The sequence below is a fragment of the Lepus europaeus genome, chromosome 5, assembly GCF_033115175.1.
Source record: "Lepus europaeus isolate LE1 chromosome 5, mLepTim1.pri, whole genome shotgun sequence".
Classification (NCBI taxonomy): domain Eukaryota; kingdom Metazoa; phylum Chordata; class Mammalia; order Lagomorpha; family Leporidae; genus Lepus; species Lepus europaeus.
This window is the reverse complement of record NC_084831.1, coordinates 57,206,360-57,231,382: the sequence shown is the minus strand read 5'-3', so window position 1 is coordinate 57,231,382 and position 25,023 is coordinate 57,206,360. Positions and strand designations below refer to the sequence as shown.

The following is a 25,023-nucleotide window of genomic DNA, read 5'->3' as shown; positions in this document are numbered from 1 at the left end:
AGCCAGAATTCTATCCCAGGATACCTGAAGGAAATTTCAAGGCAGTCTTCAGCTTCCATCAGATAAAGGTGTTTGTAGAGCTTCTGATGGGCAGTCTCTGTGGGAAGTCATGACAAGCATAAAAATGCTGAACGAGGCTAAGGAACTCAGACTGAGGGCACATCTGAATGTTATCTGAACAAGAGACAGATGTGCTCTCTAGGTGAATGTTGGGAACAAAATAAAAATTAAAGCAAGCATTTGGAAGAAAATCTGCTGTCTCAGGGCAAAGAGAACCTGCTCCTCCTCCGTCTCACGGGTCTCAAGGGCAAAGGAAAGCACTGCTCACTGGGGCCCAGCTTCTGGCACGGGCTTCACTTACAGAGACATTCTCATGAATGTCTGACACCTCCCCTCTGTGTGGGAAAACCAAACAGCAAATTCAAGGCCAATGAGAAGGGCTGGCTTCTGTGCTGGCCAGCCTGGGTAGATTAGCAGGCTCTGGACTCTACATATGGCCAATATGGGCTAACTCCCAAGGGTCAAAGGCAAACCCTTAACTGCTGGGTAGTAATAACTTGGTTCTACCATCTTTTCACACCAGTGCCACATAAAACATGACCCTCTGTGCTTATTTTTCCCAAAACAGTCTTAGCCAGAACCACTCCTGGAGAACCAAGAAGAGAAAAAGCACGTGGGATCTGCATGATGCAGTTAAAAGGACCCAAGCTTTCTGAATAAGCAGACATGGATTCATGACATTGAGCTTCCTCCTTACTACCGGTGTAACAGCTTAATTCATCTCTAAGCCTCAGTCTCCTCAACTGTAAAATGGGGATAGATAGCATCCTCCCACATTTGTAATGAGGGTTAAATGAGATAATGATGAGCAAGCATCTGTCACCAAGTAGGCTGTCAAAATAACTCATATTTGCTGATGCACACCTAACTTCTTGTTCCTGTCTGGGCAAGTGGGGATCTTACTAGGAAAAAATAAATAGACCACAAGAAGGGGGAAGAAACAGAGGAACAGTCTGCATCTGGAAATGCCATGTTCTTCCATCAATTCAGAGGAAAGAAGAAAAAGCCTGTTACACCTTCCTCACAGAGCCACCATAGAGACTAGACACATCATCTACAAAGCTGCTGTCCGCTACACTGACAACTTACAAAGGATAACTTGCAGTGGAAGTGTATGTGAGAGCACTAAACCCTGCTCACAACAGGTCAGCAACTGGGACACAGACATCTCTTCCTCATATGGAAATTTTTATCGTTTGGGGATTTGAATTGTACAGAAAGCAGGTATCCAGGACATGTCCTCGGATGGGAACCCTCACATGTACCCAGCCTGCCTGAGGCAGGCCTACCAAGCAAAGGCTCTGCTCCATTTCCAAAGGGTCCCTCGCTGGCTGCCATGTTAACTAGCTGCTCTGCTGTCTTTCTTGCTTAATTATGCCCCAATAATCCTGACAAGACTGGCTGGGGATCACTGTAAATCATGACAGTGGAAATCCTAAAATAAAGCAAGATTAATGATATGACCTCAATCTTGGCACAAAGGGCCATTAAATTAGAAGCCATAGACTTAATTGAATTCTAGGTATAGCACTGCCAGCTGGGTTAGATTTTCCGAGATTTGTTTGTTCAATCACATCAAGATAACCAAAATGCACCAGTGACAACTAAATCAAATATTGTTTGTTGTTGAGGAGACAAATAACTGACTATTTCCCTGAACACTAGCTGCCTGTCAGAAATGGCTGAAGTCATGCTCTGGAGGGGCCATCACCATTAGCCTACCCACTCTCCCTGTCTGCTATATGCTCAGGTATGGTATATAACCTCTGTGTACCTCAGTTTTGAGATAATGCTTGATAACTGAAAGACAGATACACACACACACAGTGCATAATAAGAAGGGGCCAATATCACCACTCCATCTTCATCTCTTTGCCCTCATCCATTATTATAAGAAGCCCAGACACAGAAAAGAGCTGTAGGGATTCTCTTCTGCAGGCTGCACCATGACTGGCTGCAGAAATTGCACCACAAATGGCACAGCAACACCACTGTATACCCAGGGAGTCCCTGACTTTAAGGCAGCTTCTGCCTCTACTTGGCATTTGGCAAATGCAGATTTCAATAGGTCTCTCCAATTGCCTGCTATCTGGTCTCTGAGGTTCCATCTGCTCTTGGGACAAAGACTTATATGCATGATTCCTCACTCTGAGAGATGATTCCTCACCCTGAGAGATGACGGCGATTACAGTCTCCACAGCAGAATTCTAGCATGAAAGATGACCATAAGGTGCCAACTACAGTTCATAACGGATCCAAGACATTTTGGTGTTTCCTCACCAAATTGGGAGGACAAAGAGCAGGGAGAGCTGAGACTTGGAAACTGAGTGGTCCTCAAATTCCAAAGGGCTGGAAGGTCAAACTAACTCAAAGGAAGGGATAAAGGTATTTATTGGGAAGGGTGTGGGCATGCTTTTGTTGATAGTTGCAAGACAAAATTAATTGAGAATGAGTAAGATGAGCTTAGTGAGAAGATAGTGCATAATTTATATCTGTGTCAAGCACCTTGCATGGTACTGACCAGGGTAAACAGTCCAAAAAAAGAACACTTAATTGAACTGAGTTGAATCAGTCAAGAAACCAAGAGCTCCAATTCACTTTAAACCAATTGCAATTGGAAATACAGCAAGGTGATCACAGGAGTAGCCATCATTTATTAAACCACCTTCTTAAAGCTGAGAACTGGACTACGAGCTTTATATCCAAATCTTCTTTAATCCCCCCAATTATGTTGCCAGGTGGGATTTATTATCTCCCCACCCCCACCCCTTTCACAGATGAGCCAACTGAGGACTCATCTTGGTCTGCTTGGGCTGCTATAACAAAACACCATAAACTCAGTGAGTTATAAATAACTGAAAAGTATTTCTCACAGTTCTGGAGGCTCAAAAGTGCAAAACCAAGATGCCAACAGGTTCCATTGCTGGTGGGGACCAATTCTTGGTTCAAAGATGGCAAACTTCTCTCTGTGTCCTCACACAGTACTAGGGGCAAGTTGCTACCTGGGGTCCCTTTCATAAGAGCACTGATCCCTTTCATGAGGCTTCTGCTCTCAGGACCTCATCACCTCCCAAACACCCCACCTCTAAATACCATCATATTGGGGATTAGGTCTCAGCAAGGGAATCCGGGGGGTTGGGATTGGGGTACAAATAGTGCATGGCCCAAGGCAAAAATCCAGGCCATGCAGTTAAGGCTCTTCCTCAGGTCTGAGTCACATTTTTCAAAAGAAATACAAATGGCTAAAAAACATGAAAAAAATGCTAGGATCATTTGCCATCAGAAAAACGCAAATAAAAACCACAATGAGGTATCTCCCTCCAGTTAGAATGGCTATAAAAAAAATAACAAATGCTGGCAAGGCTGTAGAGAAAAGGAACCCTAGTACACTGTAGTTAGAAATACAAATTAGTATAGTGATTATGGAAACCAGTATGGAGATTCCTCAAAAAAGTAAAAATAGATATGCCATATGATCCAGCTATCCCACTTCTGGGAATACATCCAAAGGAAATAAAGTGAGCATATGACAGAGATACCTACATGCCAGTTCACAATAGCAAAGATGTGTTCTCAACCTAAACATCTATCAATGGATGAGTGAACAAAGAAAATGTGGAATATATACATGGTGGAATATTACTCAGCCATAAAAATAAGAGTCAAATCGGGGCTCACATTGTAGAGCAGTAGGTTAAGCCACCATCTGTGACACCAGCATCCCATACTGGAGTATGGGTTTGAATCTCAGTTGCTCCATTTCCAAACCAGTTCCCTGATGATGTGCCTGGGAAAGCAGCAGAACATGGTCCAAGTATTTAGGCCCCTATCAAGTGGGCAACGTGGGAGACTCAGATGGAGTTCTGGGTTCTTGGCTTCAGCCAACACTAGCCCCAGCCATTGTGGCCTTTTGGGGGATGAACCAGCAGATGGAAGATGAAGACCTCTCTCTACATATATATATATACCTCTATCTCTGTCACTCAGTCTTTCAAATAAATTTTTAAATGAATAAATCTATTTTTAAAAAAAGAATAAAATCTTGACATTTATAACAAAATGGACAGAATTAGAGATCATTATGCTAAGTGAAATAAGCCAGACACAGGAAGACAAATTTGACATGATTTCTCTCATATGTGAAAGTCTATGTGTGTGTATATATGTGTCTATAATATATAATAAAAATGTGTGGATGCTGTATTTGTTAATTTGTGGATATTTATAAATGTTGTCTACATTGAATTATACCACTTTTATTATAATACACCCTTTTTTCTCAATGTGTGATCCTTGTCATGAATCCCATGTGATATGATATTAATATTCTACCTTTTAAGAGAAATAGTATGGATGTGTATGAATACTTACATATTAAGTTAATTGGTAAAATGGTTCGATCCAAAAAAAAAAAAAAGAAAATCTGTATTCTTCACACAACATTTTGCTGCCTCCTGTGTATTTGTTAAAAAGTTAAAACGTAAAAGGAACAGTCAAGCCCAAAAGCTCTGCTGGGGAGTAGGAAAGCCAGACCATGGCCTGACGTTTGCTCTGTGAATGATCTAAGGATTTTTTAAAACTAGGCACCCAGCAGGTGAAAACTGCTAAGCACCAGTTGCTAGGAAGGCACAGATTAATGAAGACTTAACAAGTAGGAGACAAACCACGGTCCAGCTAAGATGCGGGTCCCTCGTGTGGACTTGGTCTCACAAAGGGATGGCAGCAACAGCTCAAGATGCTCTTTCCTGAATTAGCCTCTTTGTGCTGCCCAATCCCACGCACCCCACAGGTACACACAGACCTTAGGTCAACAGCTGCTCAGGTTTGATTCTCATGTTCACCATGCACTGTGCACAGCACTTCTGGGGAGGCTGCAGAGCACTGGCAGGGGAAAGGGCAAAATCCCAAAGAACCCAACTGCAAATATGCTCTCCCTCTTCCTCAACGAACCGTTCTACAGACTTTGTCCATTGTCAAGTTCCTTTGGGGGAAGAAAAGCACATTAGTACTGACAAGCCCAGGGTCTAGCGGTCTTTCTGTGAGAAAGCCGTGGCCAAGAGAGCTGATAAGTCATTAGCAGCATCTGGCCTCCCTTGGTGCCTCTGAGCTGGCAGGTAACATGATTAGAGCTCAAAGGCTCTGCAGCTTCAAATAAAGGCACTAGCAACCACAAAAAGGTTCTTTGTAAAAGGGAAAGACAGGTGAGGCTGCAGCCAGGTGGCTTTCCATCATGAACAATGTGTTCTCTGCAAAGTCCAAAGAATAGTAAGAATGGGCTGGTGAATGCATTTTAGAGGTTTGGTTTCCTTCTTTAAAAAGAGGAAGCAAGGCTACAGCTGGCTTGTAAGCTTTGTGTACACTGTTAGAGGGTGATGCAGCCCCTCCATGTCTGGTATCAGTGCCCACTCCACCCCTGGGACAGATGGCTGTGTGCCATCTGTATAAGCAGACGTGGTAGCCCGGGAGACACTAACCTTCTCTGGTCTCCCACTCTGCACTTAACTCAAGCCAGATGCTTCCCACACACCTCACTTCACTTCACTCTTAGAAGGACCCTGCAGAAAAGGCCAAGTTGGCCCCACTCTTTTGATGCAGAAATGAGGCTCAGTAAGGTTATATAACCTGCCCAAGCTGAGACGCCTGGCCAGCAATGGTGCCAATGTGTCCCAAGATGAAATGCCAGGTCTGACTCCAGACAGCCTGACTTGAATCAGACAGGTCACTGTATCCAAATAGCCTGGGGTGTCACCTAAAACAAAATTCCAGGTGCTTACCAAATCAAAAATCCCTACAGGAGGGCCCCAAAGCTGTATTTTTCAACACCCTTCCAGAGCTTCTGATAACAGGGAGTGGAATAGCACAGCTCCAGCCCTATGCCATGCTGTCTCCCTGACAAGAGGCAGCACTGAGTGAGGGTCAGGTGGAGTAGGGGACATACAGAGGAGCTACCATCTACCAAACACTACTGCCAGGCGCTGCATACAGGCTATCACACTGAATTCTCACAACAGCCTACTGAGGCGGATATTATCATGCCCATTCTACAGAGGAGGAAATCAAGGCTCAGCAAAATGATTAGATAACAGCCACCTACCTAACAAACAGCAAGGTCAAAAAATGATCCAGCTTGGCCTGGCTCTAAATCCCATGCCCTTGTACTATCACAGAGTTCATCTCCCCTGTTTGAGTAAAAGTCTTGGTGCTGTTGACAACAGCTGCAGTTCAGGAAAGGCCCAGGCAGTAGGAATGCCTCCACCTAGCTCTTCCTTCAGCAGCCACTTCGGCGGTTCCTTTGATCAGGGAGGAAGCCTGGACTCACCAAGCACCATGGAACAGCACAAGAGCAGCCATCGTCCCCCTCCCAGTCCTCTTCCACATACGGAATCTCTTCCACCCAGACATGACTACAGGCACCTGGGAATCTGCATTATCTGACCCATGAGAACACTGAATGAATTTCAGGTTCAAGTATCAGTGTGCTCTGCAGCAAATGCTTTCGCTCTTCCTAGGCAAAGTCTCTTCCTATGAAAAATGAAGAGTGGGGACTTGCATTGTGGCACAGCAAGTTAAGCCACAGCCTGCAATGCCAGCATCCCAAATGGGTGCTGGTTTGAGTCCCAGCTGTTCCATTTCCAATCGAACTCCCTGCCAATGTGCCTGAGAAAGCAATGGAGAATGCCCCAAGTGCTTTGTCCCTTGCCCCTGTCACAGGAGACCCACATGGAGTTCCTGGCTTCGGTGCTTACCAGCCCCAGCCTTTGCAGCCATTTGGGGGGTAAACCAGGAGATGGCAGATCTGTGTGTGTGTGTGAGTATGTGTGTGTGTAAGAGAGAGAGAGAGAGATCCTGCCTTTCAAATAAATCTCTAAAAATAAATTAATCAATTAAATTGTAAGTAAAATGAGCTCACAGGTGACTGTCTACTATGTACCAGGCATGATTCTAAATGCCTTACAACCTTATGAGGTTTCTATAGTTACTAACCATGTGTTATAGATGTGGAAACAGATTTACAGAGGCTAAGTTACTGAGGTGACACGGTTAGTAAAGGCAAAACACGGACAGTACTACACAACTGTTGAGTCATAACATCCAACAGTTAGGGCTGCATAGCCTTGGTGTCAGAAAGACCTGGGTCCACACTCTGGCTCAGCATTTATTAACTATTTCTTTAGGTAAAGTGCTGTGCCTATTTCTTGACCTGTAAAATGGGACCACAACATCTATCTTGTGTGGGTAATGTGAAGCTAAAGGAAAAATACAGGGGCCAGAGCTGTGGTGTAGTGGGTAAAGCTGCTGCTTGCAGTGCTGGCATCCCATATGGGTGCCAGTTCGAGTCCTGGCTGTTCCACTTCCGATCCAGCGCTCCACTATGGCGTGGGAAAGCAGTAGAAGATGGCCCAAGTCCTTGGGCCCTTGCACCCGCATGGGAGCCCCAGAAGAAGCTCTGGATCCCAGCTTCAGATCAGTGCAGCTCTGGCCATTGTGGCCAATTGGGGAGTGAACCAGTGGAAGACCTCTCTCTCTCTCTCTCTCTCTCTCTCTCTCTCTCTCTCTCTCTCTCTCTCTCTGTCAGTTTCGCCCTCTGTCTCTGTGTAACTCTTTCAAATTATTAATTAATTAAAAGATAAATACATGTAAAAGAACCTGGTGTTGTGCCTGGCCTATTTATTCACTCCTGCATCTACTGAGCGCTGTGATCAACAGTGGCAGGGCAGAGGAAAGCTGCTTGCAGCCTACTGACTGCCAAGCAGAAACACAGACATGGACAATTCTAGGTGGGAAGGAAAGTGCTGTGCGCAGGGTACCACTGGAGAGCACTCAAGGGCAAGGATAGAGTTTACAGGGGTAAATGAGGTCCACCATGTGCACATATAGAAGAAGAGCATTCAGGACCAGGTTCCATCACCAACTGATCAGGCTGTACCCTTCAGTATCAAACTTGACCTTATTCTCAGACCTCACCTCCAATGTCCCAGAAAATACTGTCTGTCCTACCTTTAGGTTTTATCCAGAATCTAAACTCAGTATAGAGCTCTCACTCTCTAACAGTGGAGGGAAATAGTAAGGAAGGTGGAAGACAGACACATACATTCACATTTACAAAGTATAATAAATAAATAAATAAATAAATAAAAAACTTGGAGGAGTTACCTATGGGGGAGGTAACAAGGTACAGGGGATAGAGAGCAGCTGGATTTCTTCAAATAAAACTTGCTTTGCAGACTTGAATTTGGAATTATGTGATTATTCTACATGATCAAAAACAACCTAAAAAAGTGAAAGCAAAATGAAATTGATTAACTCACCTATGTATCAAATTGACTCTATAACCAGATACAATCTTTCTCAAGTGACTTTAATACACAAAGTAACTCTCTTTGAGCAAATTATGCTCAGGCCTTCTCTTGCCCTCCCCCCATATACACAAACCATTTGAAACTATCTTGGTTAGTGTTGGTATTATTCTGACTACATACCACGGCATTAAGCAGGTAAGTAATCACACTGGCATTACTGGGAACCAGGATGTTAGGTGTGAGAGAAAGCAGTATCCTGACAACTCCATGAAGTTTTTTCTTTTAAAAATTTTGTTTCAGGGCTGGTGCTGTGGCGTAGTGGGTAAAGCCGCCGCCTGCAGTGCTGGCATCCCATATGGGCACCAGTTCAAGTCCCAGCTGCTCCACTTCCTTTCCAGCTCTCTGCTATGGCCTGGGAAAGCAATGGAACATGGCCCAAGTCCTTGGGCCTCTGCACCTGCGTGTGAGACTAGGAAGAAGCTCCTGGCTCCTGGCTTCAGATGGCACAGCTCCAGCCATTGTGGCCATCTGGGGAGTGAACCAGTGGATGGAAGACCTCTCTCTCTCTCTCTCTCTCTCTCTCTGCCTCTCCTTCTCGCTCTGTGTAACTCTGACATTCAAGTAAATAAATAAATCTTTTAAAAAAATTTTTGTTTCGCCGGCGCTGCAGCTCACTAGGCTAATCCTCCACCTGTGGCGCTAGTACCCCAGGTTCTAGTACCAGTTGGGGCACCGGACTCTGTCCCGGTTGCTCCTCTTCCAGTCCAGCTCTCTGCTGTGGCCTGGGAAGGCAGTGGAGGATGGCCCAAGTGCTTTGGTCCTGCACCTGCATGGGAGACCAGCAGGAAGCACCTGGCTCCTGGCTTCAGATCAGCGCAGCACACCAGCCATAGTGGCCATTTAGGGGGTGAACCAACAGAAGGAAGACCATTCTCTCTGTCCCTCTCTCTCTCACTGTCTAACTCTGCCTGTCAAAAAAAATTTTTTGTTGTTTCTAGCTCTGTCTGCTGAAAAGACCTAGATACAAAGACCAACCCAGGAGCACTGGGTATCCCTCGCACCAAGATTGTAATCATAAAGCCGGCGCCGTGGCTAAGTAGGCTAATCCTCCGCCTTGCGGCGCCGGCACACCGGGTTCTAGTCCCGGTCGGGGCACCGATCCTGTCCCGGTTGCCCCTCTTCCAGGCCAGCTCTCTGCTGTGGCCAGGGAGTGCAGTGGAGGATGGCCCAAGTGCTTGGGTCCTGCACCCCATGGGAGACCAGGAGAAGCACCTGGCTCCTGTCATCGGATCAGCGCGGTGCGCCGGCCGCAGCGCGCCTACCACGGCGGCCATTGGAGGGTGAACCAACGGCAAAAGGAAGACCTTTCTCTCTGTCTCTCTCTCACTGTCCACTCTGCCTGTCCAAAAACAAACAAACAAACAAAAAGATTGTAATCATAAAACATCACTTCTCTACAAAAGAAACCAAGTCACAGGGCCAGATCTTTGGCATGGTGGGTAAAGCTACCACATGCAGTGCTGGCATCCCATATGGGCACCAGTTAGAGTCCCATCTGCTCCAGTTCTAATCCAGTTCTCTGCTAAGGCCTGGGAAGCAGAAGATGGCCCAGGTGCTTGGGACCCTGCACCTACGTGGGAGGCCCAGAAGAAGCTCCTGGAGGGACTGGTACTGTGGCACAGCAGGTTAAAGCCCTGGCCTAAAGTGCTGGCATCCCATATGGGTGCCAGTTCTAGTCCCAGCTGCTCCTCTTCCAATCCAGCTCTCTGCTATGGCCTGGGAAAGCAGTAGAAGATGGCCCAAGTTCTTGGGGCCCTGCACGCATGTGGGAGGCTTAGAAGAAGCTCCTGGCCATTGCAGCCATCTGGGGAGTGAACCAGTGGTTGGAAGACCTCTCTCTCTGTCTCTACCTCTCTCTGTAACTCTGTCTTTCAAATAAACAAAATAAATCTTTAAAAAAAAAAAAAAAGAAAGAAAGAAAGAGGCTCCTGGCTTCAGATCGGCTCAGCCCCAGCCTTTGCAGCCATTTGGGGAGTGAACCAGTGGATGGAAGACCTCTCTGTCTCTCTGTCTCTCTCTCTCTCTCTGCCTCTCTGTAACTCTGCCTTTCAAATAAATAAATAAATATTTAAAAAGAAGAAGAAGAAAAGGAAAACCAGGGCACTTCAAAAGGTGGCTGATTCTAAACTCTGCAGAACTCTGCAGAAAGTGCTCAAGATGAGCCTTGCTACCAGAAAGCAAGCAAAGGATCAAAGACAACTGGGCTGGATAAGAAGGACACAAGAAACAACAGAAGAGGTTGCCATGGGCCAAAGATGGGTCCATTTGAGCTTCAGTAAAAACAGCAACTGCAGTGGGCCAAAACAGAGTGCTTTTTTTTTTTTTTTTTTTGACAGGCAGAGTTAGACAGTAAGAGAGAGGGAGACAGAGAGAAAGGTCTTCCTCTTTGCTGTTGGTTCACCCTCCAATGGCCGCTGCGGCCGGAGCATCTCGCTGATCTGAAGACAGGAGCCAGGTGCTTCTCCTGGTCTCCCATGCGGGTGCAGGGCCCAAGCACTTGGGCCATCCTCCACTGCACTCCCTGGCCATAGCAGAGAGCTGGCCTGGAAAAGGGGCAACCGGGACAGAATCTGGTGCCCCAATCGGGACTAGAACCCGGTGTGCCGGCGCCGCAAGGAGGAGGATTAGCCTGTTAAGCCACGGCGCTGGCCAGAAGTGCATATTTTAAAACATAAGTCCATAACAATAAGATAAAGAGAAAAGGGAAGGGGCTGGTGTTGTGGTGCAGTGGGATAAACTGCTGCCTGTAGCACTGGCATCCCGTATGGATGCCAGTGCGAGTTCTAGCTGCCCACTTCTGATCCAGCTCCCTGCTAATGTGCCTGGGAAAGCTGTGGAAGATGGCCCAAGTGCTTGGACCCCTGCACCCTCGTGGGAGACCTGGATGAAGTTCCTGGCTCCTAGCTTCAGTCTGGCCCAGCCCTAAATGTTGTGGCTGTTTGGGGAGTATACCAGAGGAGGGAAGACCTCTTTCCCTCTGTCTCTGTAACTCTGCCTTTCAAATGAACAAAATAAATCTTTTTTAAAAAGAGAGGAAAAGAGAGAGAAAGACTGCATTAGTCACTCTTGGAGGTTAGGGAGACCTTTTTTTTTTTTTTTTTTTTTTAACTTACCAAAAAAAAAAAGCAAGTTTCTCCTGCCTTTGCTATCTGAACTGTTCCATAGGATCATCAAGGATTTAAAGAAGGAGAGCTTCGGGCTGGCACCACGGCTCACTAGGTTCATCCTCCGCCTGCGGTGCTGGCACAACAGGTTCTAGTCCCAGTTGGGGCGCCGGTCCTGTCCCGATTGCTCCTCTTCCAGTCCAGCTCTCTTCTGTGGCCCGGGAGTGCAGTGGAGGATGGCCCAGGTCCTTGGGCCCTGCACCCGCATAGGAGACCAGGAGGAAGCACCTGGCTCCTGGCTTCAGATCTGTGCAGCCATCTGAATGGTGAACCAACGGAAGGAAGACCTTTCTCTCTCTCTCTCTCTCTCTCTCTCTCTCTCTCTCTCTCTTTCTTTCTCTCACTGTCTAACTCTGTCAAAAAAAAAAGGAGAGCTTCTCCTCGGAGAAGTATTCCAGCTGACAAAGAGGGAATGGGGGAATGGTAGAATCTACAAATGCTTATAAATTAATAGAGCTAATGATCATAACAACAGCAACAACTACACATTATGTATCTCCAATGATAAAACAAAATACTACCATGAGAAAGTCTTGCTTAAAATCTAATATGAATCTAATATTTGATCAAACTTCTAGAGTTGAGCACAGGGGACAGAGGAATAGGTTAAATTCTACCCAAGTGATAAAGTCAGAAAAAGCCAAACTTTGGTAAAACCTACAGTATGAATGACCTTGTTTCTTCAACAACAGGACTGCAAGTAGGCAAAAAATAAAATAACGGAAAGATTCAAGAGTATATCAATCAACTTCAGTGCACGAGCATTATTTGGACCCAGTTCAAACCAATTCTAAAGAGAAAAAAATAAATAAAATTCCCACTTACAGGAAAATTTGAACAGACTGGATATTTGATGATATTACAAATTATTAAAATTTTAGAAGAGATGAGGGTATTGTGATAGTGTTTGTAAAAGAAGCCCCTGTATTTCAGGAACTTATTGAAATATGATAGGCTATACTTCACAACAGTCTAGAGGGTCAGGTACAGGTAGCAGCAAGGAGAGTGGTCATGAGTAGACAGTGGCTGAAGCTGGGTAATGGGGTCATGGGTTTGTGCTTTCTCCTGTAAAGTTTCTACTTCTTTCTCTTATATAGATTTCAACTGGGAAAGTTACATATATTTACATATACACATTATATACAAGGTATATATTTTATACATACATAAAGATATAATCCCCCTTTTCTCACTACCTATAGTGCTACCAACCTGTTTGAAGCCACGATCATTTCTCACCTGAATTACTGCAGTAGCTTCTTAACTGGTGTCTCTGCCTCCACCCTTGTCTCCCTTAGGTCTGGTTAATAGAGAGAAACAAAAATGCGCTTTTAAGAAATAAGGTAAATTATGTCACTCTTCTGCTTAAAATCTTCCAATGGTTTCCCATCTCAGAGTTATAGTAGTTCTTACTACAGCCTAGATGGCTACAGGAGTTGGCCTCTGATTTCTCTCTGCCTCTCTTCCCCTCTTCGCTGCAGCCACACTATTCCTCTCTTCCACAGGGACTTTGGCTCCAGGTACTGTTTCACTTTTCCCATACCTTCCCCTTTCCCTAATATCCCATAGTTTGTTCCCTCACTTCCTGCAGCCTCTGCTTAAATGTTTCTTTCTCAGACATGCTTTCCACACCACCCAACCTAAAGAAGCACCCTCAACCTCCTAATACCAGCTTATTTTTCTTCATGGTGCTTTTTATCCTGATTTCCCCATCTCCACATGCTAGAAAAGAAGCTCCAGAAAAGATTTGGCCACCGTTATTTCCCAGAGTGTCTGGCTCAATAAATATTGTTAACTTTGACATTAAATTCTGAACCACAAGCATTCAGCAAACTGCACACCAACGGCTGAGCAAAGGGTGATGGGGCAGGCGAGAACCACACTATGGAAGGCTTGTGTGCTCCTTAAGACCCTTGAGGGTTTTTGTTTGTTTGTTTTGTTTTGTTTTGTTTTTTTGACAGGCAGAGTGGATAGTGAGAGAGACAGAGAGAAAGGTCTTCCTTTTTGCCGTTGGTTCACCCTCCAATGGCCACTGCGGCTGGCGCATCATGCTGATCCGAAGCCAGGAGCCAGGTGCTTCTCCTGGTCTCCCATGCTGGTGCAGGCCTTCCCGGGCCATAGCAGAGAGCTGGCCTGGAAGAGGGGCAACCGGGATAGAATCCGGCACCCCAACCGGGACTAGAACCTGGAGTGCCGGCGCCGCAGGGAGGAGGATTAGCCTGTTAAGCCACGGCGCCGGCCAAGACCCTTGAGTTTTACAAACCTGAGGGACACTCTTACCACTGCCATTATTGTATTAAAAGAAATAGATTTGTTGATGTTTATATGGCATATATATTAGAAGGTTGATGGCCTCATTAAAAATGAACCACTATGCTTCTTAGCCACTTAAGACAGTTTCTCCCCCTTGGGTTAGAATAAAACACCAAAAAAGGAGGGGGTCATTTTCCCATAGGTTATTTTTTATTTTATTTTATTTTTTTGACAGGCAGAGTGGACAGTGAGAGAGAGAGAGACAGAGAGAAAGGTCTTCCTTTTCCGTTGGTTCACCCCTCAATGGCCGCTGCGGCCAGCGCACTACAGCCGGCGCACCGCGCTGATCCGAAGCCAGGAGCCAGGTGCTTCTTCTGGTCTCCCATGTGGGTGCAGGGCCCAAACACTTGGGCCATCCTCCACTGCACTCCTGGGCCATAGCAGAGAGCTGGACTGGAAGAGGAGCAACCAGGACAGAATCTGGCGCCCCGACCGGGACTAGAACCCGGTGTGCCTGCTCCGCAGGGGGAGGATTAGCCTATTGAGCTACGGCAGTGCCGGCCCCATAGGTTATTTTTTAAAAGATGTATTTATGTATTAATTTGAAAGCATGGGGAAGAGGTGGAGAGAAAGAGAGACATTGATCTTTCATCTGCTGGTCACTCCCCACGTGGCAGAAAAACCTCAGTGGGGCCAGCCTGAAGCCAAGAGCCCCAAACTCTATCCTAGTCTCCCAGATGGGAAACAGGAGAGCAAGTACTTGGGACATCTTCTGCTGCCTTCCCAGGTGCATCAATATGAAGCTAGCATTCCAATATGGAATCCCTGTGTCACAGGCAGAGACTTAACTGGCTATGCCACAATGCTGGCCCTTCCATAGATAATTAAATTAAAAAGTCTCAAGGACATTAGCAACTTGGGGTGAGGGTGGTTGTTAGAAAATAACCTGTTCAAGAATTGGGAACTCCATTGGCCACACAAGCCCAAGGTGGGGTGGGGGGTACAATTTTATGGCTGAGAAGTTACAGTGTAAGAATGAAGATCCGAGAGTATGTGGTTTCCTCCCTGGGGCCCACAGGCAAAAACCAAATCAATCCACCTTTCTACACAGCACTATGAACTAACATCTTACTTCAGTCCCTTTTCTTCTCTAGACTCCTAAGAGTCCTGCTAAGTGATCCCTCTGCAGCCAGCTTTGGACCCCTCCCAGCCTCTCCAGAGGGAGGTTTCAAAGGGCAAGATTAGTGTCATCACTGCCCTTTTTAGAAACCTTAGTGGCACAGGGTAACAGGGTCTACACTGCCTTGAACAATCTGAGAGCTGCATCCCTCCCCAGTTTCCCCTAAATCCTCCCCATACATCCTACAGGTCTTTGATCCAATCCTAGGGATCTATTTGCCAAAAGCCTACACTCTTGCTTTCTTCTGGAACTTGGTGCTTGCTTTCCTAGGCATCCTCCACTGTCTCAAGGGAGTTCTGCTATCTGCTGTCCAGCAACAACGCATATTGCATGCATCACATTCTGTGCTTTATCCCAAGAAAAGTCACTCTGAAAGACCTCCCATAATCTGCCACCTTGCCAGAGGCTGTCAAACTTAAGGGTTTTGTAGCCGATGTTCTCCTGGTTCTTCTGTCAAACATGATTACATTTTATATTTGCAATTTTCATATCTTCCTAGAAAAGTCTGCAGGTATTCTGCAGGTATAATCTCCTCTGGGAATCTTCCTATCTTTTGATTCAGTTTTGCTATCACCCTCTCCAACAAAGGGATAGCTATATTAACCTAACAATAAAACTAACATTTTTTTCTCAATAATCTAGTCTGACAGATTCAAAATATATTATATCTTCAGCAGAACTTCTTACAGGCAATGAATCAGACCCAGACAGGACTTAAGACTCGGTTACTTTGCAAAATAATGGTAATTCATTTCTACGTTTCTTACAAAAGGTCACAGAAACTACTCTTAATAATGATTCTCCAAGATCTCCCTTCAACTTGATATAATGAGACACAAGGCAATATTAAAAACTGAACCTTGGGAGAGGGGGAATCAAATATCCCTGAAGAATTATGGGCCCAGGAACATCACAGAAAACAGTACTGGGGTTCGAATGCAACAGGATTTTCAGCTATTTCCTTCAATGCCTAAAACAGTATCAGAGGAAGAAACAATTCTAAGTCATGGTTCTAAAGATGGCACTGCAGTTTGAACGCTTTGAATGCTAATGTGTTTTTCAGGAGTTATGATGAGTTATCTGTACAATAACATCTGGGTTGGAATCCAGATTCTGGCACCTGCTGCCTATGTTGTGACCTTGAGCATGTCACTGAAGGCTTGTGAGCCCATCACCTCAGCCACAAGATGAAGATAATTACCCAGTCCTACACAGTAGGAAAAATGAATTAAAGGATTCCATGGAAGTACTTTATAAACTAAAAATAGGGCATTGATGGTTTTTACTCACGGCTAATGACAAATCACAGCAATACTGTTATAAGATGCAGCTCTTCCCAGAAGCTCAGCTCTCCACCTAAGAGCCTGTTTATTTCACCATGCTGTTGCTTTTACTATTGTTGGAAGTACATCAAAAGGATCTCTGCTGAGTCTGGACAAGTAACAAATAAGTCCAGAATGTACTGTTAAATTTCCTCAATTAATTTCCAGGCTTGTGTTCTTTTTGCTTGCTTTTTTAAAAAACCTCTTGCTAGGTTAAAAAAATCCTTACTATAAACAGCTAAATTAACATTAAACTAAGAAACCCAGTGCCCACACCAGAACAATGCACAAATCTGCTAGTAACTGATGGACTGCAGCCAGCTGATGCACATCTGTGAGCCTCTCGCGGCTGTAAATAAAAGAAGCTGTCATTGTTTTCAGAGAGCTCAACTCCTCTGCAGACAGAACATCCTTTGAGCATCTGCCAATTTCTTATCAATTCCAAGCTTGAGATGCTGATGCAATCACCTGATTGCCAATCCTTTAAGTGCCTGAATCCATTTTAAGAGTGATCTACATGTTTTTATAAGCCACTGTTAACACTAAAAACATCACTGCTTTCTTATGTCCAAAGCCCCTGAAACACCGCAAAAGAATTCTGAAAGGAACACTATTGGTTTAAGCACTTCCAAAGGTGAGTTTAATGAAGTGACAGAGAACACGGTACTTGTTGATCACTCTTCTGAAGACACTGAAAGTGGAATGTGACAAGTGGGAAGACATCAAACCCTACCTTCACTGAGACTCTTGCAAAATTAGCAATGGGGGTGGGCGTTTGAGACAGTGGTTAAGATGCCCAGGCCCCATATCAGACCTCCTGGTTTGAAACCTGGCTTCTTTCTATTGTGGACCCTGGGAGGCTTCAGGTATGGCTCAAGTGGTTGGGTCTCTCTCACCCACATGGGAGACCTGGGTTGAGTCCCCATTCCCAGTTTTATCTGTTGTGAATGAGTTCACTTCTCAAAATTTATCCTAAAGAAGAAAAAAGGGTACAGGGAGTTTGCACAAGTATGTACAACATGGTATATTTTTAATAGCAAAGTTTAGAAATGACCTAAATGTCCAATGATAAAGAATTTTCTAAATAAGTTATGATATACTTTTAAATATAATCTGCTACCTATCATGATTTAAATGTATATTTATTGGGGCCAGTACTGTGGCATAGCAGGTTAAGCTGCTGCCTGCAGAGCTGGTATCGCATATGAGCACCAGTTCAATTCCCAGCTGCTCCACTTCTGATCCAGCTCCTTGCTAATGCACCTGGGAAATTAGTGGAGGATGGCCCAAGTGCTTGGGCCCCTGCACCCATGTGGGAGACCTGAAAGAAACTCCTGGCTCCTGGCTTTGGATAGCACCAGCTCTGGCCATTGCAGCCATTTGGGGAATGAGCCAGCAGATGAAAGGTCTCTCTCTCTCTCTCTCTCTCTCTCTCTCTCTCTCTCTTTCTTTCAAATAAAATAATAAATCTTTTAAAAGTATATATTTACTATCATGTAAACATATCTATAGAATTTTATAGATAATTATAGAGGGGAGTGTTCTCTCTCTTCTCAAGTAAATAAGCAAACAATTAAACAAAAATTTTAAAAATAGCCATAACCTCTGCCTCATCCTCTCTAACCAAAAACTTTAAAATACGTAAAGCTCCAAGTTGAATCTACCTTAATTTTTTTGCCTCTTTTCCATTTCCCCACTCAGGGTTTGTGCCATCCCTCCTTCTAGGAAAGAATTCCTGGCTCTTTGTGTAACTAACGCCTTCCCATCCTTCAGAAGACCCTACTGCCTTCTTTCAGAAAGGCCTTTCCCTGCTACCTCAACTCCACAATTCAGTTTTCAGTGTTCCTCCTACGGTCTATATATCTTGGTTGGGTTGAAAAAAAGAATTGACCCTAAAGACAGATTTTCATCAGAGAGTGTCCCACCGTTAATATCTGTGTGCATAACCCATCCACCATTCTTTCAAGAGAAAAAAGGAAAAAATTAAACCAAGCTATCAGCAAAGAAGACTCTAGGGAATAGGGAAGTTGGTGCCTATGACCTTCAGCCATGTGCATCAAGGCCACCCAACAGGCCTGGGACTCCAGGTCCCCGGGCATACTCAGAGGATCCAGAAGCAGCAGCATTGGAGGTCCAGGCACATCAGTGAGGCATATGAAGATTCCCAGAGTGGCATCAAAGTGATATAAAGCCAAATCCCATCCCTGCCACATGTAATAAGTCCCATGATAACTCTATACTTCAGTATCAGCATGAAAAAAAAAAAAAAAAAAAAAAACCTACCCCAAGGAGCACCACTGACAGCAAGCTGAAACACAGAGATAAACCTTTGCCACTTGGGTCACCAAGTGTTTTGTCTGACCTGAGCTCATTCTTTGCAAACAGGGTATAAGACTCACCCCTTCAATTTGGGGCTCATAAACAACTTAAAAGAACACTTCCTGCTTGGGTTACAACTAGAAACATCTGTTATTACGAGAAACATGAGAGGGCTTTCTGAAGTGGTAATGACCAACTTGGACTTGTCTGGTGTCAAAGTGAGCAGGCAATGACTCCAAGCCCCCATCAATGCACCAAGACACACAGATGGCAGTTCCACCATGTACTCACTGTGAAAGCTTGGGAAGTTACTTTATCTCTCTGGAAAGCCTGCTCTGTAAATTGGGGATAAAAATGGTACCTGTCCCTTATGAGGCCTCTGAATTAACTAAGATAATGCCCCTTAAGATTCAACACAGGGTCAGCGCTGTGGCATAGCGGGTAGTCGCCACCTGCAGTGCTGGCATTCCAAACAAAATGGTTCGAGTCCCAGCTGCTCCACTTCTGATCCAGCTCTCTGCTGTGGCCTTGGAAAGCAGTAGAGAATGGCCCAAGTTCTTGGGGCCCTGCACCCATGTGGAAGACTCAGAAGAAACTCCTGACTCCTGGCTTCGGCCTGGCCCAGCCTTGGCCAATGTGGCCATTTGGGGAATGAACCAGCTGATGGAAGACTGACTCTCTCTCTCTCTCCCTCTCTCTCTCTCTCCTTACCCTCTGTAACTCTTTCAAATAAATAAATAAATCTTTAAAAAAAAAAAGATTCAACACAAGCCTGGCAGATAAATAATAAGCTCCAAATAAATGACATATGTTTTTATCATTGTGACTTCCTTGCCAAAGATTCTGAAGTTCGGTCTTTCCTAGGGTCCTGAGAATTTCTGAAATGTACTGCTTTGCCATTCTTCCTAGGAATATAACTTCATACCCCAGGGAAATCAGTGGCTATAGAGCACCAACCAGGGCCTGTTTTCCTGGAGTTAAACCAGAGGGGATGTAGCAGAAAAAGACAAATATTTGCCAACCATTTTCCCCTTTTTTCATCTTCAGCCTATATTTAGCTTGTCATATGGCCTCCCAGAATAAAAGACTACATTTCCCAGGCTTCCCTTCAGCTAGGTGTGACAATGTGATTAAGTTCTGACAGGCCAGTGGAAAGTGGTAGAAGTAAGACTGCAACTTTTTGGCCGTTGCCATGGCTCACTAGGCTAATCCTCCACCTGTGGCGCCGGTACCCAGGGTTCTAGTCCCAGTTGGGGCACCGGATTCTGTCCTGGTTGCTCCTTTTCCAGTCCAGCTCTCTGCTGTGGCCCGGGAGTACAGTGGAGGATGGCCCAAGTGCTTGGGCCCTGCACCCCATGGGAGACCAGGAAAAGTACCTGGCTCCTGGCTTCGGATCCGCGCAGCGTGTCAGCGGTAGTGGCCATTTGAGGGGGGTGAACCAACAGAAGGAAGATCTTTCTGTCCGTCTCTCTCTCTCACTGTCTAACTCTGCCTGTGGGGAGAAAAAAAAAAATTACGACTGCTACTTCTTAAAAAGACATATGCTTTTCCCTTTTGCCTTATCATTGGCTGGAAAGTTAAAAATTGGTTGCCCTTCTAAGATAATAAGGAAGACAGTAACACCCTAAGAATCAAAAAGTGACAAGACAGAAGGAGCTTGAGACTCTCACTGCTTCACAGAGTAGAGTACCCCTCTGGATCAGACTTTTGTATGAATACGAAATAAGTTTACCCTTGTTTCAGGAACAGCCATAATGGTCTTTGCCACATACAGTCAAACCTATTGCTTCATTCACATTGAAGACAAGGCAGAGAAAGGAAGGAGAGAGGCAGAATGTGATCAACGGCTACAGCATTTCCCTTGCATACCGCAGTCTCAAAATCACGCGTAGAGTTAAACATCATCGTCTGTAGGACTACAGGCAATCAACCCAAACTTTGACTATGGAGGTCAGCTCCAAAATTAGAGGAGCACTCACTAGCCAGCTGGAGAGAGGCCATGCAAAGAATCACTAGGGCAGTGAAAGGTCAAGAAAACCCATCTCAGGAGGAAAGACTGGAAGAGCTAGAAGGAGAAAGGTAAGCCCGAAGGACAAGATCAGGTTTCAGGTAGCTCAGGGGTGGTAAGCTGAACAGGGCTTCTCTCTTTGCATTCAAATTTCCTCATCTGTAAAATAAGTAGCTAAAACCAAAATAATCCCTTTTAGTCATACAATCTACAAATTTAGGGGAATTATGTTGCACCAAAGGCCAGAAGTACACTGAGTGAGTGAAGGGTAGATTTCCACTGACCATCAAGAGACAACTTCCTAGCAATGCTTCTTGTCCAGCAATAGAATGGCCACCTTCCAAGAGCCAGAGGGGTTTAATCAGGAGCTCGAATGGGATCCAGGCCCCTGCAGAGAGCACTGAGCCTCAGAGCGACCATGCAGTTTAAAACAGGGCCTCGGACCCTTGCCTCCTTTGTACAGGCCGGTCAGGAAAGGGGGCTCTGTAACAGACAGTGCGAGGTCTGAATCTAGTTCTGCTATTTACCTGATTCCATGATCCTGAGAAAGTTATTCACCTTTTCTTGAGCTTTAGCTTCCACATTTCAAAAATGGGGTTAGTAAAATAGAACTTTGGCATATTTTATTAAAAGAGATAGTACATATCAAGTGCAAAGCACAATGCTAGGCTGGTAGCTACTTACAGTAGTCATCATCATCTTACTAGTTTTGTAAATGAAGGGAGAAAAGTGTGGAAAAAGTGAGTTGCTCAGAGATGGGAGTCAGTCCCGCTGGTAGAAGCACCAGGGGGCAGGAGGCTGAAATTTGTGGAGTGGCCCAGGAGTTGCATGGTCAAAATAAACTAGGACTTACCGAACACAAGGTCGTTTCAAAGAGAAAATGGAATTAAAAGGTAAGTTTATTTTGATGCATAAAAATTCTGGAATCTGTGCTTACTTTTTTCACAGTATACATTTTCCTACTAAATGTTGTGGTTGAAGTGCCGGCAGGATCCAAAGCCACTCAAAGGGTGGGAGAGAAATGAAGGCTGGCAGCTGCAGACTCATCAGACCAGGGCAGGGCTCTGTGCCAGACCTCCATCTCCCCATCCAAAATGTATTGATTAAAGTGCCACGTCAAGAAGAACAGACTAGCATCAGGGTAGAGAGAGAACACACCAGAATCAGGCTGTGAGATCAGATCAGCATTTCCAGAGGAAATGATGCCTAACTCAACCTGTGTTTCTGAGCAGCGCTTTTGGAGAGTGAAGTGTGGGGAAAGATCACAAGCTGATGATGTGTCTGGAGGGGCAGGGAATCATAAGACCTCTCCCAGCATCCCTCTAAAATCGCCACACTCTGAGTGGCCACAGAGACTGCCAGAGCCTTTCCAACTGTAGGCTTTACAGTTAAGCTTTCGGATTAAAATACACAAAGAAACACCCTACACAGTGAGGTTAAACACTTTTTTGGAGAATGGTGGTGGGTATAGATGTAGTTATCAAAGTACAAGCTGGGGGGGAGGGGTTCCCTGAGGTTTGGGGGCTGTTCGGTGCATTGACTGCTGTTGTGGATTCAGGAACATACACAGGACAAAACAGTATAGAACTTAACATACACACACAAAACATGTGTGTATATATAAATAAGTAAAACTATGAGACACATCAATATTGGCATCCTGTGATAGTACATGATAACTTTGCAAAATATCATTACTAGGAGAAAAGGGCAATGTTGACAAATATCTCTCTGTATTATTTCTCACAGCTTCATGTGAATCTATAATTATTTCAACAAAACTTTCAGTTACAAAAGTAGTCACAGAAAAATAAGAGTCATATGAAATTGCTGAAACTTTAGCAAAACATATAAAAAACTTAAGTTACTGGTACCATACTACATATTATTTTATAATATTTGATCTAGTTCCTTCATTTTTAGACCAGTATATATCCTTAAAAAAGTTTTCCTATATGTATATATCTGCACATAGCTTATGTACTATTAATATAGTTTTTTGTTTATCCTACTAATTTTATATTTTGAAGATTTTCCATTATATGAAAAAATCCTTGAACAATTCATTATTTTTGATGGCTATTCAGTAACATTATACAGTCATATCATAATTTTTGAACCAATTTCCTACTTAAGATATTTTAGACTATTTTGAAGTTATTTTGTATTATAAATAATTTTGTGATAGGTTAAACTGGTTGTCAACATAACTGAGATGAACAAGAACAAGTCCCTGGGTATAAAATGATAAAAAGTTAAAACAGACCTTAGAAATCCCCTGCCCAAATACTCCTAACACAGATATACACACAAAGAGTCTATAGTTATGGAAATTATTCACCTGTCCTTACTTTAGGAAGGGCAATTTCAAAAGTTAGCTATTTGAAAGAAAAACAGCATAAGCTGCCAACCTTGCTCTAAGTCATTTTTGACCTTGTAGAATCAAATAGAAGACATAAATGAAGGAAAAAGAAAAAAATGAAGGTTAAGACATGATAGATATGGTTCATATTCCCATTCTCTGTGACTTTGGGGAAGCAATTTCACTATTTTAGCTTTGTTTCTTCATCTGTAAGTATGCCCTCTATTTACCAGGCCCTCAATAAGTATTTTTCTATAAGGGAATGAATGAAATACTGGCAAACACCGGGATTTAATTGCTCACTCAGTATTCTTCCAAGCTTCCAGAGTGGACAGCCCTCCCCTCTCCATTTTTCCACTCGGGGAAAGCTTGCCTACCCTGCAAGACCAGCACCGGTGGCCCTCTTCAGAGAAGTCTTCATCAACCAACTTGCTTACTGCCCATTGTGTCTGCTTCAGACTTTGCTGCACCTACAGGACTTCTGTCTCCACTGCTGTTAAAGGAGCAAGTTGAAGGCCAGCTGCATTCCTTCCTCATCTCTAAGTAGAGCTTTACCCACCACGTTGACATAAGAGAGGCTCCCCATATCGGCATCTCTTGCTCAGCTACTGGACAAGAGGTACACAAACAACATCTATAAGCCAATAGGATTATTTCCTTCTGGAATTCAGAATTTGGGATTCAGGGGCCAGCACTGTGGTACAGTGGTTTAAGCTGCCATCTTGCAACACCAGCATCCCACATCGGAGTGCAGGTTTCAACCCTGACTGCTCTGCTTCTGACCCAGTTCCTTGCTAATGCACCTGGGAAAGCGGTAGATGACGGCTCAAGTACTTGGGCCCCTGCCACCTACATGGGAGACCCAGATGGAATTCCTGGCTCCTGGCTTTGGTCTGGGCCAGTGCTTTCTGATTGTAGGATTTTGGGGGAGTGAACCAGTGAATGGAAGATCTCTGCATGTGTATCTCTCACTCTCCCTCTGTAATTTGACTTTCAAATAAACAAATAAATTTCTTTTTAGAAAAAATTTTGGGATTCAGAGATAGATGATCAGTGAGATAGATGATCAGTGAGTGAGTTGCTTCAAAGAGTGACATGCAAACTCAGGATCTTTGAGGAAGCCATGTGCCCAGAGAAGACAGGACAAATCTGCTTAGAGAGAGTAAAGGACTGTGAAAAATATACAGAGAGGTGAAACAGAGATCATGAAGTACTGGAGAGGGAGGGCATGCCAGGAGGCACTCAGTTCCAGTATTCTCGGTTCATATGAGACTGGGCTCTCTGCCCTGGGACCCAGATGTTACCCTGTAACTTTATAGCAACTCCTTCCCTTTGATTTTTAATTAGGACACTTTAAAACAGCTTTGATTACTTGCAACAAAAGAAAACTTGCCAAGACAAGGGTAAAAACATCAACGCTTTTCTTTCCATACCTTAACCATTCTATTTTGTCATTTGAAAATATTCTTTTCAACTTCATCTGAAGTGTTTGGCTCCTACCCATCCTTCAAGGTCAACCTCATGTACAACCCAACCAAGGAGTACGTATCTCTGCAGTCTCTGTCCTTCCCTGAAAGCTTCATCTGCATGTTTGGCAGGTGTACATTAGAGTGACTCTTGTTCTTGCCTTCTCCCTGCTTCCTTTGAGTCACTTCCTCTCTCTGGGCCTCAGGTTCCTTGCTCTTGAAATGAGATGATTAGAGGATACTGGTGATTGTCAAAACTGGATTTGACACAGGCCCAGGTTCTGCAGCTATGGATGAGATAACACTGCTGGCAGAGTGAGAAGGGGGTGGTCCCCCAAAAAGCAGCCCAAAGTCACACCCTTACTTTAACCAGGGTTACTCTGTTTTTACATATTTCACACATTCAGTGCTTGAATAAGGCTTTATTGAGAAAGGAATCAAATTTGAAAATGTTAAACTAGAAAATCCATAAGGCTCCAAGACTCCATAGCAGTAGGAACTGTGCAGTAAAAATAACAAAACAAAAGTA

At 44.5% G+C, this 25,023-nt stretch overlaps 1 protein-coding gene across 5 annotated transcripts in view; it reads right to left on the bottom strand.

Annotated features, from left to right (window-relative positions):
* DNAJC6 (DnaJ heat shock protein family (Hsp40) member C6) overlaps positions 1–25,023 on the bottom strand; it is a 188,787-nt gene that overhangs the window by 78,466 nt on the left and 85,298 nt on the right. The window contains exon 2 of one of the 5 annotated variants that reach the window (XM_062191487.1): positions 12,824–12,884. The exons of the other annotated variants lie outside the window; for them this stretch is intronic. The gene's annotated coding sequence lies outside the window, so the exon portion shown is untranslated. The remainder of the gene's footprint in view (positions 1–12,823; positions 12,885–25,023) is intronic. 5 annotated transcript variants of the gene reach the window in all.